The sequence below is a fragment of the Schistocerca gregaria genome, chromosome 6 (genome assembly GCF_023897955.1).
Source record: "Schistocerca gregaria isolate iqSchGreg1 chromosome 6, iqSchGreg1.2, whole genome shotgun sequence".
Classification (NCBI taxonomy): Eukaryota; Metazoa; Arthropoda; class Insecta; order Orthoptera; family Acrididae; genus Schistocerca; species Schistocerca gregaria.
In genome coordinates this window covers 2,017,242-2,037,240 of record NC_064925.1, presented here as the reverse complement: position 1 = coordinate 2,037,240, position 19,999 = coordinate 2,017,242, and the positions used below count along the sequence as shown (strand labels likewise).

Here is a 19,999-nt window from a genome sequence, read left to right as displayed (position 1 = left end):
CACAGCTGACTTATGTTTATAATAAGGGCAAAAGAACGGACCTCCATAATTACAACCCAATATCCATAAAATTGGTTCGCTGTAGAATTCTAGGATACATTCCGAGTTTGAATATAATAAATTTCCTAGAGGCCAGAAAGCTTATGTCCACAAATCAGCACAGTTTTAGAAATCATTGCTCATATAAACTCAGCTTGCCCTTACTGTTCATACATGCTGCTGAGTTCTTTAGCTATCATTCACATCAGTGACAGTTTCAGCATTAACACGTGAGGTTGCTGGGACAGTATTCTAAGGAGGAGTGTGGTGTGTGATAGTGAGAGCAGGAACCAGAGCAAGCAGCATATGGGTCAGTACACAACACATGACATGCTGCAGTGGAGCTGGGTTGTGAACTCTAGAGTGCACAAACAAACCCTCATCAAGAGTAGCAGGGCATGGTGCACTTCTGTTTGGTGAGGACAAAATGAGCCAATGCAGCTGGCATTCCAAAGGTTTGGGAGTGTGGATTAGTAACTACTGAGTGTAAATTCATGGTAAAATCATCAAGTGGAGAATTTATCAGCTATTTTTCATAAAACTTATGTCAAGTGCTGAGAGGCTCAGGTTGTGCAGAATCTTGTGCTAGTTTGTCTAGAAATGTGGCTGTTTTGGAGTATGCCTCTGAGTTGTGTGCTTAAAAACATCTAAAATGCAGAGTGGCTAAAGACCTGTTAAACTATCTGTTGTGGCTTTACTCATTGTCTAATGGCTGTTATTTCTCATTTTTTCAAGTTAAATGTTTGGGGGGCAACATAGGCTGATGAACTATTTTAGCAAAGGAAATTTTGTATTTGAGATATTGGTTGATATTTGAGTGGCTAGACCCACCTAGTTGAAAATTCTATGTTGTTAGATCTTACAGTCATCTTTAACATGTTCTGTTAGTACTGTGATATTCATTGTTTTAGAGTAATTTGTGGCAGTAAAATGGTTTATGTCTAACCTTAAAATCCACACTTATGTTTAAATTGTTATCATTGAATACTTTTAAAACATTCCACCTGTTAGGTGGAAGGATATGAGAGCATATTCATTGACAAGTCATAACCTTATGTCTGATTAAGCCTCAAGCAGCTAATGCCTGTATCATTTCTTGTGACTGGTTGGACTTGGGTGTAATGGGATTTGTCATCAGTGTTGAAGGCACTGGTTAATGCAAGTATTGTTTTCATATGCTGTGTCGATCGAGACCTATGATTCAGGAAGTCCTGTTAAGACAGTCTTCATTAGTGCTTTTAACGGAAATTCCTAAGCACCTATCATTGCTCAGAAAATTGTTAACCTGCTTAGTTTTGTGGCACTATGGCCAAAAAGTTGTTTTAAAATGATTTTTTGTGCTACCTCCAGAAAAGGGTTAAACGTAAAAAAAAAGAGAGAGTTTGAAGTTGAAATGGCTACTGCTGATTCAAATTGGTAAATTCATTGTAGAATTTAAAGACATCTAAGTTCTGTGTTAAACTTAAAATGTAATGTGTCTATATAAGCTCCGGAGGTAAAATAGTCCCCCATTTGGATCTCGGAGGTAAAATAGTCCCCCATTTGGATCTCCGGGCAGGGACTACTCAAGAGGACGTCGTTATCAGGAGAAAGAAAACTGGCATTCTACGGATCGGAGTGTGGAATGTCAGATCCCTTAATCGGGCAGTAGGTTAGAACATTTAAAAAGGGAAATGGATAGGTTATAGTTAGATATAGTAGGAATTAGTGAAGTTCACAGGCAGGAGGAACATGACTTTTGGTCAGGTGAATACAGGGTTATAAACACAAAATCAAATAGGGGTAATGCAGGAGTTGGTTTAGTAATGAATATAAAAAATAGGAGTGCAGGTAAGCTACTACAAACAGCATAGTGAATGCATTACTGCAGATGATGAAGTAATTGAAGGAATGTATGATGAAATAAAAGAAATTATTCAGATAGTGAAGGGAGACGAAAATTTAATGGTCATGGGTGACTGGAATTCGGTAGTAGGAAAAGGGAGAGAAGGAATAGTAGGTGAATATGGATTGGGGCTAAGAAATGAAAGAGGAAGCCGTCTGGTAGAATTTTGCACAGAGCGTAACTTAATCATAGCTAACACTTGGTTCAAGAATCATAAAAGAAGGTTGTATACACGGAAGAAGCCTGGAGATACTGACAGGTTTCAGATAGATTACATAATGGTAAGAAAGAGATTTAGGAACCAGGTTTTAAATTGTAAGACATTTCCAGGTGCAGATGTGGACTCTGACCACAATCTATTGGTTATGAACTGTAGATTAAAACTGAAGAAACTGCAAAAAGGTGGGAATTTAAGGAGATGGGACCTGGATAAACTGAAAGAAACAGAGGTTGTACAAAGTTTCAGGGAGAGCATAGGGGAGCAATTGACAGGAATGGGGGAAAGAAATACAGTAGAAGAAGAATGGGTAGCTTTGAGGGATGAAATACTGAAGGCAGCAGAGGATCAAGTAGGTAAAAAGACAAGGGCTAGTAGAAATCCTTGGGTAACAGAAGAGATAGTGAATTTAATTGCTGAAAGGAGAAAATATAAAAATGAAGTAAATGAAGCAGGCAAAAAGGAATACAAACATCTCAAAAACAAGATTGACTGGAAGTGCAAACTAACTAAGCAGGGATGGCTAGAGGACTAATGTAAGGATGTAGAGGCTTATCTCACTACGTGTAAGATAGATACTGCCTACAGGAAAATTAAAGAGACCTTTGGAGAACAGAGAACCACTTGTATGAATATCAAGAGCTCAGATTGAAACCTAGTTCTAAGCAAAGATGGGAAAGCAGAAAGGTGAAGGGAGTATACAGAGGGCCTATACAATGGCAATGTACTTGAGGACAATATTATGGAAATGGAAGAGGATATAGATGATGATGAAATGGGAGATACGATACTGTGTGAAGAGTTTGATAGAGCACTGTAAGACCTGAGTCGAAACAAGGCCCCGGGAGTAGACAAGATTCCATTTGAACTGCTGACAGCTTTGGGAGAGCCAGTCCTGACAAAACTCTGGTGAGCAAGATGTATGAGACAGGCGAAATACCCTCAGACTTCAAGAAGAATATAATAATTCCAATCCCAAAGAAAGCAGGTGCTGACAGATGTGAAAATTACATGACAATAGGTCTAATAAGTCACAGATGCAAAATACTAACGCGTATTCTCTACAGAGGAATGGAAAAACTAGTAGAAGCCAACCTCAGGGAAGATCAGTTTGGATTCCATAGAAATGTTGGAACACGTGAGGCAATACTGACCCTATGACTTATCTTTAGAAGACAGATTAAGGAAAGGCAAACCTATGTTTCTAGCATTTGTAGACCTAGAGAAAGCTTTTGACAATGTTGACTGGGATACTCTCTTTCAAATTCTGAAGGTGGCAGGGTTAAATACAGGGAGCGAAAGACTATTTACAATTTGTACAGAAACCAGATGGCAGTTATAAGAGTTGAGGGGCACAAACGGGAAGCAGTGGTTGGGGAGGGAGTGAGACAATGTTGTAGCCTATCCCCAATGTTATTCAATGTGTATATTGAGCAAGCAGTGAAGGAAACAAAAGAAAAATTTTGAGTTGGTATTAAAACCCATGGAGAAGAAATAAAAGCTTTGAGGCTCGCCGATGACATTGTAATTCTGTCAGAGACAGCAAAGGACTTGGAAGAGCAGTTGAACAGAATGGATAGTGTCTTGAAAGGAGGGTATAAGATGAACATCAACAAAAGCAAAACGAGGATAATGGAATGTAGTCGAATTAAGTCAGGTGATGCTGAGGGAATTAGATTAAGAATTGAGACACTTAAACTAGTAAAGGAGTTTTGCTATTTGGGGAGCAAAATAACTGATGATGGTCGAATTAGAGAGGATATAAAATGTAGACTGGCAATGGCAAGGAAAGTGTTTCTGAAGAAGAGAAATTTCTGAACATCGAGTATAGATTTAAGTGTCATGAAGTCATTTCTGAAACTATTTGTATGAAAGCATAGCCATGTATGAAAGTGAAACATGGACAATAACTAGTTTGGACAAGAAGAGAATAGAAGCTTTCGAAATGTGGTGCTACAGAAGAATGCTGAAGATAAGGTGGATAGATCACGTAACTAATGAGGAGGTATTGAACAGGATTGGGGAGAAGAGAAGTTTGTGGCACAACTTGACTAAAAGAAGGGATCGGTTGGTAGGACATGTTTTGAGGCATCAAGGGATTACCAATTTAGTATTGGAGGGCAGCGTGGAGGGTAAAAGTCATAGAGGGAGACCAAGAGATGAATACACTAAACAGATTCAGAAGGATGTAGGTTGCACTAGGTACTGGGAGATGAAGAAGCTTGCACAGGATAGAGTAGCATGGAGAGCTGCATCAAACTAGTCTCAGGACTGCAGACCACAACAACAACAACAACAACAACAACAACAAGAAGCTGCTTGTGCAGTTCGATAATTTAAATGGCTAGTGCTGATTCAAATTCATTCAAAGAGGGTGAAGCACCAAGTTAAACTCCATGGATTGTTGTTTGTATAATCTTTAGACCATAGGTAAATTTATCTTAGTTTACATTGTGTGTAGTTTGAAATTTAAATGGCTATTGCCAGTGCAGGCAAGGTGGTTGCGCACTGATTAAGATTTTAATATTTTGAGTGTTGTATAATCATATGTAGACAAAGCTGTTGGTGAGTTGGGTTATTCCATGGCTTATGTGGTTATTCCCATAGAGCAGCTAGTCCTAATTGAAATCGATAATCATAAATTATCCTTTTAGGCGAGACTGCTGAGATCTGTGGGTAATATTTAGGGCTTACAGTTTTGTAATTTTTTGTAACAGTTGAATATGGATTACTTGTTAGATTGTTTCATTTGTTTTAAAAGTGGCTTGGGCCAGTTGAAACTTCAGGACAAAGAGGGAGTGGGGAGGGGGGAGGGGGGAGGGGGGGGGTAGGGGAGGGGGAGGGGGGGAGGGGGAGGGGGGAAGGCGTGTTGGATGAAGGGCAACAGGCAGATTCCGTATTTCCTGATGTCCAAAAAGTATTTGACACTGTACTCAACTGTAGACTATCAATGAAGATATGAGCATACAGAATTGGTTCACAGATATTTGAGAGGCTCTAAGATTTCTTGAATAACAAAATAATAGAATCCAGTATATTGTTCATCAGAGATGAAGGTATCATCAGAGAAGTGTGGTAGGGCCAGTGTTTCTCTCTCTCTCTCTCTCTCTCTCTCTCTCTCTCTCTCTCTCTCTCTCTCTCTCTCTCTCCCCTCCATCTTCCTCCCATCTCCCCCTCACCCATCCCCTGTCCCTCCCCGCCCCTGAAATTTCTACTTGGTGTGATGAATGGCAAGTGGCCCAGAATGTATAAAAATATAAGTTAATGCAGATGATTAGAAAAAACAAGTGCGTAATGTTTGGATACAACATTACTAGTGTCCTGCTTGACACAGTCACATTATTTAAATACACTCCTGGAAATGGAAAAAAGAACACATTGACACCGGTGTGTCAGAGCCACCATACTTGCTCCGGACACTGCGAGAGGGCTGTAGAAGCAATGATCACACGCACGGCACAGCGGACACACCAGGAACCGCGGTGTTGGCCGTCGAATAGCGCTAGCTGCGCAGCATTTGTGCACCACCGCCGTCAGTGTCAGCCAGTTTGCCATGGCATACGGAGCTCCATCGCAGTCTTTAACACTGGTAGCATGCCGCGACAGCGTAGACGTGAACCGTATGTGCAGTTGATGGACTTTGAGCGAGGGCGTATAGTGGGCATGCGGGAAGCTGGGTGGATGTACCGCCGAATTGCTCAACACGTGGGGCGTGAGGTCTCCACAGTACATCGATGTTGTCGCCAGTGGTCGGCGGAAGGTGCACATGCCCGTCGACCTGGGACCGGACCGCAGCAACGCACGGATGCACGCCAAGACCGTAGGATCCTATGCAGTGCCGTAGGGGACCGCACCACCACTTCCCAGCAAATTAGGGACACTGTTGCTCCTGGGGTATCGGTGAGGACCATTCGCAACCGTCTCCATGAAGCTAGGCTACGGTCCCGCACACTGTTAGGCCATCTTCCACTCACGCCCCAACATCGTGCAGCCCGCCTCCAGTGGTGTCGTGACAGGCGTGAATGGAGGGACGAATGGAGACGTGTTGTCTTCAGCGATGAGAGTCGCTTCTGCCTTGGTGCCAATGATGGTCGTATGCGTGTTTGGCGCCGTGCAGGTGAGTTCCACAATCAGGACTGCATTCGACCGAGGCACACAGGGCCAACACCCGGCATCATGGTGTGGGGAGCGATCTCCTACACTGGCCGTACACCTCTGGTGATCGTCGTGGGGACACTGAATAATGCACGGTATGTCCAAACCATCATCGAACCCATCGTTCTACCATTCCTAGACCGGCAAGGGAACTTGCTGTTCCAACAGGACAATGCACGTCCGCATGTATCCCGTGCCACCCAACGTGCTCTAGAAGGTGTAAGTCAACTACCCTGGCCAGCAAGATCTCCGGATCTGTCCCCCATTGAGCGTGTTTGGGACTGGATGAAGCGTCGTCTCACGCGGTCTGCACGTCCAGCACGAATGCTGGTCCAACTGAGGTGCCAGGTGGAAATGGCATGGCAAGCCATTCCACAGGACTACATCCAGCATCTCTACGATTGTCTCCATGGGAGAATAGCAGCCTACCATTGCTGCAGAAGGTGGATATCCACTGGACTAGTGCCGACATTTTGCATGCTCTGTTGCCTGTGTCTATGTGCCTGTGGTTCTGTCAGTGTGATCATGTGATGTATCTGACCCCAGGAATGTGTCAATAAAGTTTCCCCTTCCTGGGACAATGAATTCACGGTGTTCTTATTTCAATTTCCAGGAGTGTATCTCAATGTAATGTTGCAAAGAGATATGAAATAGAACCAGCATGTGAGGATTGTGGTAGGGAAGATGAATGATCAATTATTGTTTATTGGGCAAATTTTAGGAAAGTGTGGTTCATCTGTAATGGAGACTGCCTATAAGATGCTAGTGCAAGCTATTCCTGCCCTCAAGTGTTGTAATCTTCATCAGGTTGGAGTAAAGGAAAACGCTGAAGAAATTCAGAGGCAGGCTGCTACATTTGTTGCCAGTGGGTTTAAATAATACACAAGTGTTGTGGAAGTGATTTGGAATCTCAAATGGTGATCCTTGGAGGGAAAGTGATGTTCTTTTTGAGAAACACTGTTGAGAAAACTTAGAGAAACAGCATACAAAGCTGACTGCAGAATGATTCTACTGCCATTAACACACATTGCATATAAGGATCACAAGATAACATAAGAGAAATTAGGACTCATACAAAAACATATAAACAGTTGTTTTCCCCTGGCTTCATTTGTGAGTGGAACAGGAAATGTAATGAGTAGTAGTGGTAAAATGTACCCTCCATCATTCACCCTATGGTTGTTTGCAGAAAATGAATGAGGATGTAGGCCTGATTCAGAACATTCTAGAAAAAAGGAAATCTGAAAAATTAAACCACTGGCCAAAATGAGCACGTCACTAGTTACAAAAAGTGGTTTGCTATTCCATACGTTTCCTAACTTTCAGACAGCTCTGCCCAAAGTTAAAAGCACTAAATAAAAGCTTCCACATTTTACAATAACAGTTACTACAATTATGGTATTATTCACTATTGAAACAGTTGCACAATGTGGTGTGCAGTAACTTCACCGGCAAGAACTGTGGGAAGGTCTATGTTGGTCAGTCCGATAGAGCTGAGGTAATTAGCCTGTCAGTACCATGACGCCTGGGACAAGGTGGGGATCAGGGAAGACTGATTCAGTCTTTCTGGGAAATCTTTTAACAGAAAACCACCAATATGGTGCACATTGTCGCACTCATACTGTTAAGAAAAGAGGAAATATAGACTACTGGATATACCTGAAATCAATAACCAATTGACACAATTTCATCTCAGTGTTAAGTGGTCAAGTGCAACTCGTTTCTCCCCTTGTTAAATTAAATTTTAGTTCTGCAAGTGATAGTTGTCACTAGAAAATGCAACAAAGTTTAAGAATTTCCTACCTTTATTAAATAAAAAGTGATACCTTCCTCTGTAAACACTATGTATCTGCATCAGTAATACCTCCAGAAATACTAAGAGGTGTAAAGGTAACAACATACTATGTTGTTGAAACTCAGCAACAGCACCAGAAACAAGACAAACTCAGATGATGTCCTCCTCCTGAGCAGCTTAAGAAAAACACACACACACACACACACACACACACACACACACACACACACACACTATTGCCTGATATTCATTAAATAGTTTCCACTACTCAGTCTCCCCCACTCAGTGGCTGCCCATACTATTTGGGACAAGTGGAAGGACTAGTCTGTTTTGTAGACAATTCAAAAGTTTGTTAATTTAAAAATAATCATATACATTTTTGAGGAACATGGATGAGACCTCAAAATGGTATTTTTTAGCGATGTCTTAAAGGAGTAAGTTCTTAAAAATTTGTATGAAGAATAATTTCAGTGTTTCATGGGTATAAAGGAGGGGTTCACAGTGTTATTTCCATTGGCAGCCTCTACACGTATAAGTGGCATATATGTTGGAAGCACAGAGTGCTGTTTGTGGATGATATATATAAGGAAGTTGCAACTCTGGAAAACTATATCTGACTGCTCAGGACTAACATCTGATTGCAGGAGTACTAACTCACCCTCAAAATATAGAATTGTAAAATATTACCTGAGTTAGAAGATTGTGCAATTTCAATGCTATCTCTGCAAATTTCTTTCATAATTTATGTAACACAGATTCTCAGAGGCAAGAAAGATCCAATTTTTTGTAAGCCTTATTGCCAGCTGCCTGAAAAAACTTCCATTATCTTTCTCTTAAGCTACTGTTCTTCTGGGTGTATAAACATTTCTGGGGATATTGCTACTGTGTAGAAAAATATGCAGATATGTATAATCTTGCACACGGGCAATACAACTGTCACTGTCTAATAACACAGATCCAAGAAGGCAAAAGCATTCTCCATTGCCTTCCCCACTGTATGGTCTGTAGCTGAACAAACATTTGTTAAAATTCAGCCATCTTCTTCTAGGTGTAGTTTCAATAATCATTCATGTAGAGTAAATGTGTGGTCATAGACAATTACAGAAGTGTACATTTCTCCTCCTACCTACTAGTAGTGCCTCCTCCTCAAAGACTTGTGAAACTTTTAGCCATTCACTCGCACAGACAGAAAGCTAAAATGGCTGTAAAGTGTATCAATGCTACTCCTAATGAATGAGTGACTACTTGTTTTCTTTATTAATCTAAATAGGTTGTATAAAAACAAACCACTAAGTGCATATTGTCAAGACTGTATGTGAATCTTAGTATCATATCTTAATTTGAGAATGTGGGTAATAATACTTCTAACATTATAGAAAACAAATTTTGTCTTAGAGAGGTTTCACTAAGTCATGAACATTGCTTTTTTTCTATGAGACCCCTAACACAGTTTAGGAGGTTGAGGAAGAGGCAACAGTTCCGGAAGTGTTGCATATGGAGGGATGTGTGACGATGAACTTGGTCATATCCAAAACCACATTACATGGAATGGAACACCAACATCAACACAATATAGGACTCCACCACAAAGAAAGAAGAAAGACAAAAACAGAGCAAGAAAGCACATCATGAATTTGTTGGTGCTGAAAATATAATAAAAGATGACAGTGACAGTATCAAAAGGACAATGTCAAACTAGAGACAAAGCCACCATGCTACAGCTTTGGTGAATATATGGAATTTTTTTTTTTTTTTTTTTATCAAACTAGGCAGCTGAACTAATATAGCCAACACCCTCTCCTTGCGGAATATCAATTACATTTTCTTCAGATAATGAGGTGAAGACTGTTTTCATGTGGTTTTTATTTCCACAAACAGTTTTTTTTATTTACTTTGCATTAAAGATGTCTAACATTTATCAGCAACATAAAAGCCACTGAAAATAAAAAGACTGCTGACTGATGCAAAACTGAAATATATGGGAAACCTCATTACTACTCGCATGATATACATTTAAGATGCCTGTAATTACACAACAGTTTCACAATTATTTTATGAGTTTTCAGTAAAGCAGCTGTATGAATTAAATCATTTTTCCTCTGATCATACCGTCAAATATCCTGTAAGGCAGATCTTTTTTGCATTACATTAACCATTTTTATTTACATTATATCTTTTGAACTTATTTTAATAAAACCATTGAGTGCTTTGCATATGGACTACAGAAATTAGGAATTACTTTGAATAAAGACATAATTTAAGTATGACTTAAGTAATTAAGACTAGTGTTACTGTCCCCAGTTGCTAGGAATCAGGAGTCAGTGCTAGCCTCTCTTCAGAGGGTTATAGTCAGCTATAATTTGTTTCCTGATTTGCAATCTTTGGCTCAGTTATAGCAAGAAACAAATGAAAATCATCAGCTGACATACAGGTGAAGTTTCTGAACAGGACCGGCAAGAGTTGCAACTGTGACTGACAAATCAAAGCCGAGCAACCATCACATTTTCCCAAAAATTCTGACAGATAAACATCTAATATTTATGCTATTTGCTCCTTTCATTAACAACAGCATGCTTGCAATACAGAATAAATCAATTTGAACATACCTGTTTTGCATCATGACTACAATGTGCCATAAGAAATGACTAACAACTTTGCCTTAATGAGTTACCTTGGGGTGGGAGGTTGGTGGGGGGGGGGGGGGGGGGGGGAGGGGGGGGGTAAGGAAAAAAAACTGAAACATATCCATCAACATTGATTTTCTCATATTAGTCTCTGTTCCATTCAGTGAACAGAATAGTGGTAAACTTACAGACCCCAGCAAATTGTATTGTGAATACTCATTTGCTTGTATTCACTTCCATTCCTTCTAGTATAAACAAGGCTTAAAATACACGATTTTGCCTTCTTCGTCAAACTCAAGATTGTAAAACTATATACCTACACAGCATTACATTACATTGAAATGAACTTAAGTGATTATTACACCAGAGAACAGGCACAAGCCATAAACTAGCGGAAAACTGAGCTTTAATAGCCCATGACTGGAAATTCACAAAAGTAGCATTTATTCCTCAATTCTTTAGCATATTTACAAAATCTGTTTCTTCTTTCCTATACAATCTCTTTTAAAATCAATATACTTCATTGTTTACTGAAAAACACATTCTAAAATGTGACAGAACTTTCTGAAATGAACATTGTTTATATCAGTTATTTGGTAACATTATTGGAGAAATAACATGAAGTTGTAAGAATTTTTCTGTAGGCAATACACTTGTTAAGTTACAGGGCTACTATTAATGATTGGTTTATTTTCAAAGCTCTATATTCTTCCAAAGTATTGCATGTACAAATGTGATTGACGTATGAATAGAATAGTAGAGTCAGTAAGTTTAGGTTTTGCACTCTACAAATGTTCTACAAGTGCAGCTCAGGTCACATGACACACTTCCACGTGATAGTCTAGTTCATTCCATACAATTTGTAGCAACATTCTTTTGATAATCACAGCAGCACTTATGCATTCTCTGAGATGTTCTAGTGTTACTGGCAAGTGGTATGTAATCATGGACCTTAATGTACTCCTAAAATAAGGTGGCACAAGGTATTAGGTCAGATGATCTGGGGAGCTAAGGCAATAGAGCCACATCGTCTTCACTGCTAATTCCAGTGGAGCAATGAAGAATTTGTCATTTAGGTAGAAACAAACAGTGACTGATGCTCCAGTGAGAGTTGCACCATCTAATTAGATGATGAAATTTACAGAATCAGCTAGCAGCTGTGGAAATAACACCAACCGCAAAAAATTCAGGTAAGAGATAGCCAACATAGTATTCTCACAGAAGAAAAATTGTGCGTACAGCTTTGCCTGTGACATTTCACAGGAAACAATCTTCAACAAATCTTATTCAAGCATCGCAATTTCATGAGGATTTTCCATGTGAACACACTCACAGATTGGTGATTCGCACATTGTGATGCAAATCGAAAGGCACTGGTCATAATCTTTCAGTTTTAACTGCATGAGCTGCAGATGAGAGAGTCTGAAATGTAACTATTGATGTGGTTTTCAGTCCTGAGACTGGTTTGATGCAGCTCTCCATGCTACTTTATCTTGTGCAAGCTTCTTCATCTCCCAGTAAGTACTGCAGCCTACATCCCTCTGAATCTGCTTAGTGCATTCATCTCTTGGTCTCCCTCTGCGATTTTTACCCTCCATGCTGCCCTCCAATACTAAATTGGTAATCCCTTGATGCCTCAGAACATGTCCTACCAACCGATCCCTTCTTCTAGTCACGTTGTGCCACAAACACCTCTTCTCCCCAATCCTATTCAGTACCACCTCATTATTTATGTAATCTACCCATCTAATCTTCAGCATTCTTCTGTAGCACCACATTTCAAAAGCGTCTATTCTCCTCTTGTCCAAACTAGTTATCATCCATGTTTCACTTCCAGACACTTAAATCTATACTTGATGTTAACAAATTTCTCTTCTTCAGAAACACTTTCCTTGCCATTGCCAGTCTACATTTTATATCCTCTCTAATTCAACCATCATCAGTTATTTTGCTCCCCAAATAGCAAAACTCCTTTACTACTTTAAGTGTCTCATTTCCTAATTGAATTCCCTCAGCATCACCCGACTTAATTCAACTACATTCGTTGTCCTCATTTTGCTTTTGTTGATGTTCATCTTATATCCTCCTTTCAAGACACTGTCCATTCCGTTCAACTGCTCTTCCAAATCCTTTGCTGTCTCCGACAGAATTACAATGTCATCGGCGAACCTCAAAGTTTTTATTTCTTCTCCATGGATTTTAATACCTACTCTGATTTTTTCTTTTGTTTCCTTTACTGCTTGCTCAATATACAGATTGGATAACATCAGGGATAGGCTACAACCCTGTCTCACTCCCTTCCCAACCACTGCTTCTCTTTCATGTCCCTCGACTCTTATTACTGCCATCTGCTTTCTGTACAAATTGTAAATAGCCTTTCGCTCCCTGTATTTTACCCCTGCCACCATAAGAATTTGAAAGAGAGTATTCCAGTCAACACTGTCAAAAACTTTCTCTAAGTCTACAAATGATAGGAATGTAGGTTTGGCTTTCCTTAATCTTTCTTCTAAGATAAGTCGTAGGGTCAGTATTGCCTCATGTGTTCCAACATTTCTATGGAATCCAAACTGATCTTCCCCGAGGTCGGCTTCTACTAGTTTTTCCATTCGTCTGTAAAGAATTCGCGTTAATGTTTTGCAGCCTTGACTTATTAAACTGATAGTTCGGTAATGTTCACATCTGTCAACGCCTGATTTCTTTGGGATTGGAATTATTATACTCTTCTTGAAGTCTGAGGGTATTTCACCTGTCTCATACATCTTGCTCACCAGATGGTAGAGTTTTGTCATGACTAGCTCTCCCAAGGCTGTCAGTAGTTCTAATGGAATGTTGTCTACTCCCGGGGCCTTGTTTAGACTAAGGTCTTTCAGTGCTCTATCAAACTCTTCATGCAGTATCGTATGTCCCATTTCATCATCATCTACATCCTCTTCCATTTCTATAACATTGCCCTCAAGTACATCACCCTTGAATAGACCCTCTATATACTCCTTCCCTCTTTCTGCTTTCCCTTCTTTGCTTAGAACTGGGTCGCATCCGAGCTCTTGATATTTATACAAGTCGTTCTCTTCTCTCCAAAGGTCTCTTTAATTTTCCTGTAGGCAGTATCTATCTTACCCCTAGTGAGATAAGCCTCTACATCCTTACATCTGTCCTCTAGCCATCCCTGCCTAGCCATTTTGCACTTGCTGTCGATCTTGTTTTTGAGATGTTTGTATTCCTTTTTGCCTGCCTCATTTACTGCATTTTTATATTTTCTCCTTTCATCAATTAAATTCACTATCTCTTTTGTTACCCAATGATTTCTACTAGCCCTTGTCTTTTTACCTACTTGATCCTCTGCTGCCTTCAGTATTTCATTCCTCAAAGCTACCCATTCTTCTTCTACTGTATTTCTTTCCCCCATTCCTGTCAATTGTTCCCTTATGCTCTCCCTGAAACTCTGCACAACCTCTGGTTCTTTCAGTTTATCCAGGTCCCATCTCCTTAAATTCCCACCTTTTTGCAGTTTCTGTAACTGCTGTCACAAAATCTTCCACACAGTTTGCTGCAGTATTTTAAGTCTGTGGCTTGAATGGACCTTTGAATTTTTTAGACTGCTTAAAAAATTTTTCCTCAACCTCTCTACAGTTGCATCTGTTACACTTGGTCAATCGGCACTTTTCTGTTTGTAGAGACAACCCGTGTTCCTAAATTGTTGGTACCAATGCAAAATACTCTGTTTACTTAGTGATTCTTTTCCATAATTCCTTCTAAACACATGCTGTACTGTGACAAAAGATAAACAACTTGCACATTCCAAACAACAGAAACTCTTCTTGCTTTGTCATCAATTTTGTCAAGGCACTGTATCCCCATTTGTAGGCACAATGAAAACTCTACTCAAGCATCAATAATATCTGTACAGGCAATACTTTGCAAGATTGCTCCAGAGTGCCCATTAATAAGTCAGTGTAGGATGGTGACATTAAAGCTCCCTGGTAGTACCAGATTTCATGTTACAGTTTTGACCTTCACGAGTGAAATAACTATGGGTCAGGATGTGGTTGGCTAGGAGGATTAGGAAAAAGATTGTAGGTTTGGTATTAGGGGCATGTTGGGAGAGGTAGTGTGCCAGGGGCACGGGCACGGGCACGGGCACGGGCACGGAGATGGGGATGTTGATGTACAAGGATGTCGCATCCACAGTGACTAGCAAGAATTCTGGTAGTAACAATACACAAACCGTAGAAAGGCTGTGATGGAAGTCATCAGTGATATAGTGCTATAGCTTACTCATGGGCCATCTTGAAGAATCTCACATGCCCAGTCAACATCCAAAACCTCTTGTCTGGTTCAGATTCACTAGTGACATTTTCAAAATGTAGGCTCATGGCAAGGATAACTTTTGCTCTATCCTCCAACACACCTACTCCCATATTCACTTCAACTGATCTTTCTCAACTCGTTGAGCCACCTTGGCAGATGCCAATCTCCACCTCTAAGATGGATGTATAAATATTTATGTCCATAAGAACCATTAACAGCACCTCCTCTGATAGTTGTCATCCATTCCAAATCAAAACATTTCTTCCTTTTTTCAGCCTTGCTACCCACTAATGCTGTGTCTCCAGTGGAATGTAGGAGTCATCAAAATATATTGATAATCTTATCAGAGCTTTTTCTGACATACACTATCCTACCAGCTCTTCCACAAATACCAGTAAACCTATTAACTAGCTACCTAACAGCACTCCTGTGATCACCAATAATATCTTGGCCTTGAAAAGTTCAACCACAAACTCCAGCAGCGCTGTAAGCCTCCTCATGCCCTGACATGTGGGACATCCTACCCCATATCCAACACACATCAACCAAAGTAGTGTTCTTCTGCCCATTCAATCTACAGAATATACTTGTTTATCCCTGTTCTAAACCTGCACCCATTGGGTCATTCCCCCATCATTGGCTCAGGTGCAAGACCTGTCCCGCATATCTACCCATCACCACATACCACAGTCACAGGTAATTCTTACCCTACAACAGGCAGTGTCACATGTGGCAACAGCCATTTTATACATCAGATATGCAGCAATTACTTTAAAGTATTCTATGTGGGATTAACTGTAACCAACTGTCCACTTGCATAAATGGCTACTGCCAAATTATGGAAGACTGCAAACTTGACCATTCTCATGGCACAACACAAATGATTTCAACAGCAGCTACACTACGTGGGCCATTTGGATGTTCTTTTCCAGCACAAGTTTCTCTGAACTGTGCAGATGGGCACCTCTATTCATTGTATCCTATTTTATTGCATTCCACCTGGCCTAGATCTCTGCTAACCTGTTGCCACTGCCCCATTTTACTGTTTCCCTTCTCTGTTCTGTCCACACCTTTCCTTCCCCATCCAGATTGGGCACAGGCTTCATCCACCACTTTTCTGCCCCCCCCCCTCTCTCCCTCTCCCTCTCCCTCTACCTCTCCCTCTCCCTCTCCCTCTCTCTCTATGCCTCTGTTTTCTGGACCCTCTTTTACCCCCCTCACCTTGTTGTGTGATTGCAGAGTCACCTGTCCAAAGAGCTGTCTCTTTCCATGCTTCCCCCTCCTTGTGTCCTTCCCTGTCAACTCCCCACCACCTTCAGTTCAGGAAACTCCTTTCAAGAACTCTAAAACTAGTGTAAATGCTATTTCCTGTTATGTGTTGATGTGCTCTATGTATTGGTTGGTTGCGTGATTTGGGGGAGGGGATCAAACAGTGAAGTCATTGGTCCCATCAGTTTATGGAAGGCTGGGGAAGGAAAAAGGCCATGCCATTTCAAAGGAGCCATCCTGGAATTTGCCAGAAGCACTTTAGGGAAATCACATTCTTGTTGTTGTTGTTGTATTCAGTCCTGAGACTGGTTTGATGCAGCTCTCCATGCTATTCTATCCTGTGCAAGCTTCTTCATCTCCCAGTACCTACTGCAACCTACATCCTTCTGAATTTGCTTAGTGTGTTCATCTATTGGTCTCCCTCTACGATTTTTACCCTCCACGCTGCCCTCCAATGATAAATTTGTGATCCCTTGATGCCTCAAAACATGTCCTACCAACCAATCCCTTCTTCTAGACAAGTTGTGCCACAAACTTCTCTTATCCCCAATCCTATTCAATACCTCCTCATTAGTTACATGATCTACCCATCTAATCTTCAGCATTCTTCTGTAGCACCACATTTCGAAAGCTTGTATTCTCTTCTTGTCCAAACTAGTTATCGTCCATGTTTCACTTCCATACATGGCTACACTCCAAACAAATACTTTCAGAAACGACTTCTTGAAACATAAATCTATATTCGATGTTCACAAATTTCTCTTCTTCAGAAACACTTTCCTTGCCATTGCCAATCTACATTTTATATCCTCTCTACTTTGACCATCATCAGTTATTTTGCTCCCCAAATAACAAAACTCCTTTACTACTTTAAGTGTCTCATTTCCTAATCTAATTCCCACAGCATCACCCGATTTAATTTGACTACATTCCATTATCCTCGTTTTGTTTGGTTGATGTTCATCTTATATACTCCTTTCAAGACACTGTCCATTCCATTAAACTGCTCTTCCAAGTCCTTTGCCGTCTCTGACAGAATTACAATGTCATCAGCGAACCTCAAAGTTTTTTAATACTTACTCCAATTTTTTTTTTTTTTTTGTTTCCTTTACTGTTTGCTCAATATACAGATTGAATAACATCAGGGAGAGGCTACAACCCTGTCTCACTCCTTTCCCAACCACTGCTTCCCTTTCATGCCCCTCGATTCTAATAACTGTCATCTGGTTTCTGTACAAATTGTAAATAGCCTTTCGCTTCCTGTATTTTACCCCTGCCACTTTCAGAATTTGAAAGAGAGTACTCCAGTCAACATTGTCAAAAGCTTTCTCCAAGTCTACAAATGCTAGAAAAGTAGGATTGCCTTTTCTTAATCTTTCTTCTAAGATAAGTCGTAAGGTCAGTATTGCTTCACGTTTTCCAACATTTCTACGGAATCCAAACTAATCCTCCGCGAGGACCGCATCTACCAGTTTTGCATTCGTCTGTAAAGAATTCGCGTTAGTATTTTGCAGCCGTGACTTATTAAACTGATAGTTCGGTAATTTTCACATCTGTCAGCACCTGCTTTCTTTGGGATTGGAATTATTATATTCTTCTTGAAGTGAGGGTATTTCGCCTGTCTCATACATCTTGCTTACCAGCTGGTAGAGTTTTGTCATGACTGGCTCTCCCAAGGCCGTCAGTAGTTCTAATGGAATGTTGTCTACTCCGTGCGCCTTGTTTCGACTCAGGTCTTTCAGTGCTCTGTCAAACTCTTCACGCAGTATCTTATCTCCCATTTCGTCTTCATCTACATCCTCTTCCATTTCCATAATATTGACCTCAAGTACATTGCCCTTGTATAAACCTTCAATATACTCCTTCCACCTTTCTGCCTTCCCTTCTTTGCTTAGAACTGGGTTGCCATCTGAGCTCTTGATATTCATAGAAGTGGTTCTCTTCTCTCCAAAGGTCTCTTTAATTTTCCTGTAGGCAGTATCTATCTTACCCCTAGTGAGATAAGCTTCTACATCCTTACATTTGTCCTCTAGCCATCCCTGCTTAGCCATTTTGCACTTCCTGTCGATGTCATTTTTGAGACGATTGTATTCCTTTTTGCATTCTTCATTTACTGCATTTTTATATTTTCTCCTTTCATCAATTAAATTCAATATTTCTTCTGTTACCCAAGGATTCCTACTAGCCCTTGTCTTTTTACCTACTTTATCCTCTGCTGCCTTCACTACTTCATCCCTCAGAGCTACCCATTCTTCTTCTACTGTGTTTCTTTCCCCCATTCCTGTCAATTGTTCCCTTATTCTCTCCTTGAAACTCTGTACAGCCTCTGGTTCTTTTATTTTATCCAGGTCCCATCTCCTTGAATTCCCACCTTTTTGCAGTTTCTTCAGTTAAAACCTACAGGTCATAACCAATAGATTGTGGTCAGAGTCCACATCTGCCGCTGGAAATGTCTTACAATTTAAAACCCGGTTCCTAAATCTCTGTCTTACCATTATATAATCTATCTGATACCTTTTAGTATCTCCAGGATTCTTCCATATATACAACCTTCTTTTATGATTCTTGAACCAAGTGTTAGCTATGATTAAGTTATGCTCTGTGCAAAATTCTACCAGACGGCTTCCTCTTTCATTTCTTAGCCCCAATCCATAATCACCTACTATGTTTCCTTCTCTCCCTTTTCCTACTGACGAATTCCAGTCACCCATGACTATTAAATTTTCGTCTCCCTTCACTACTTGAATAATTTCTGTTATCTCATCATACATTTCATCAATTTCTTCATTATCTGCAGAGCTAGTTGGCATATAAACTTGTACTACTGTAGTAGGCATGTTCTTTGTGTCTATCTTGGCCACAATAATGCGTTCACTATGCTGTTTGTAGTAGCTTACCCGCACTCCTATTTTTTTATTCATTATTAAACCTACTCCTGCATTACCCCTATTTGATTTTGTATTTATAACCCTGTATTCACCTGACCAAAAGTCTTGTTCCTCCTGCCACCGAACTTCACTAATTCCCACTATATCTAACTTTAACCTACCCATTTCCCTTTTTAAATTTTCTAACCCACCTGCCCAATTAAGGGATCTGTTATTCCACGCTCCGATCCGTAGAACGCCAGTTTTCTTTCTCCTGATAACGACGTCCTCCTGAGTAGTCCCCGCCCAGAGATCCGAATGGGGGACTATTTTACCTCCGGAATATTTTACCCAATAGGACGCCATCATCATTTAATCATACAGTAAAGCTGCATGTCCTCGGGAAAATTTATGGCTGTAGTTTCCCCTTGCTTTCAGCCGTTCGCAGTACCAGCACAGCAAGGCCGTTTTGGTTAATGTTGCAAGGCCAGATCAGTCAATCATCCACACTGTTGCCCCTGCAACTACTGAAAAGGCTGCTGCCCCTCTTCAGGAAGCACATGTTTGTCTGGCCTCTCAACAGATACGTTGTGGTTGTATCGCTGAGGCACACAAGCCTCCCCACCAACGGCAAGGTCCATGGTTCATGGGGGGAGGGAAATCACGGAAAACCTAAATCAGGAGTGCCGGATTCAGGTTTGAGCCATTGTCCTCCTGAATGCAACTCTTGTATGCTAACAACTTTGCCATCTTGTTCTGTTCTGCATGTAACAGTCCGTTACAGATGGCTGATTGCTTTCCCTTATTTTACATATTACTATAGTTATGAGTTTGATATGC

General features: G+C 40.5%; 1 protein-coding gene across 2 annotated transcripts in view; it reads right to left on the bottom strand.

The window, feature by feature from the left end:
- LOC126279038 (uncharacterized) overlaps positions 1–19,999 on the bottom strand; it is a 265,038-nt gene that overhangs the window by 19,888 nt on the left and 225,151 nt on the right. The window lies entirely within an intron of this gene.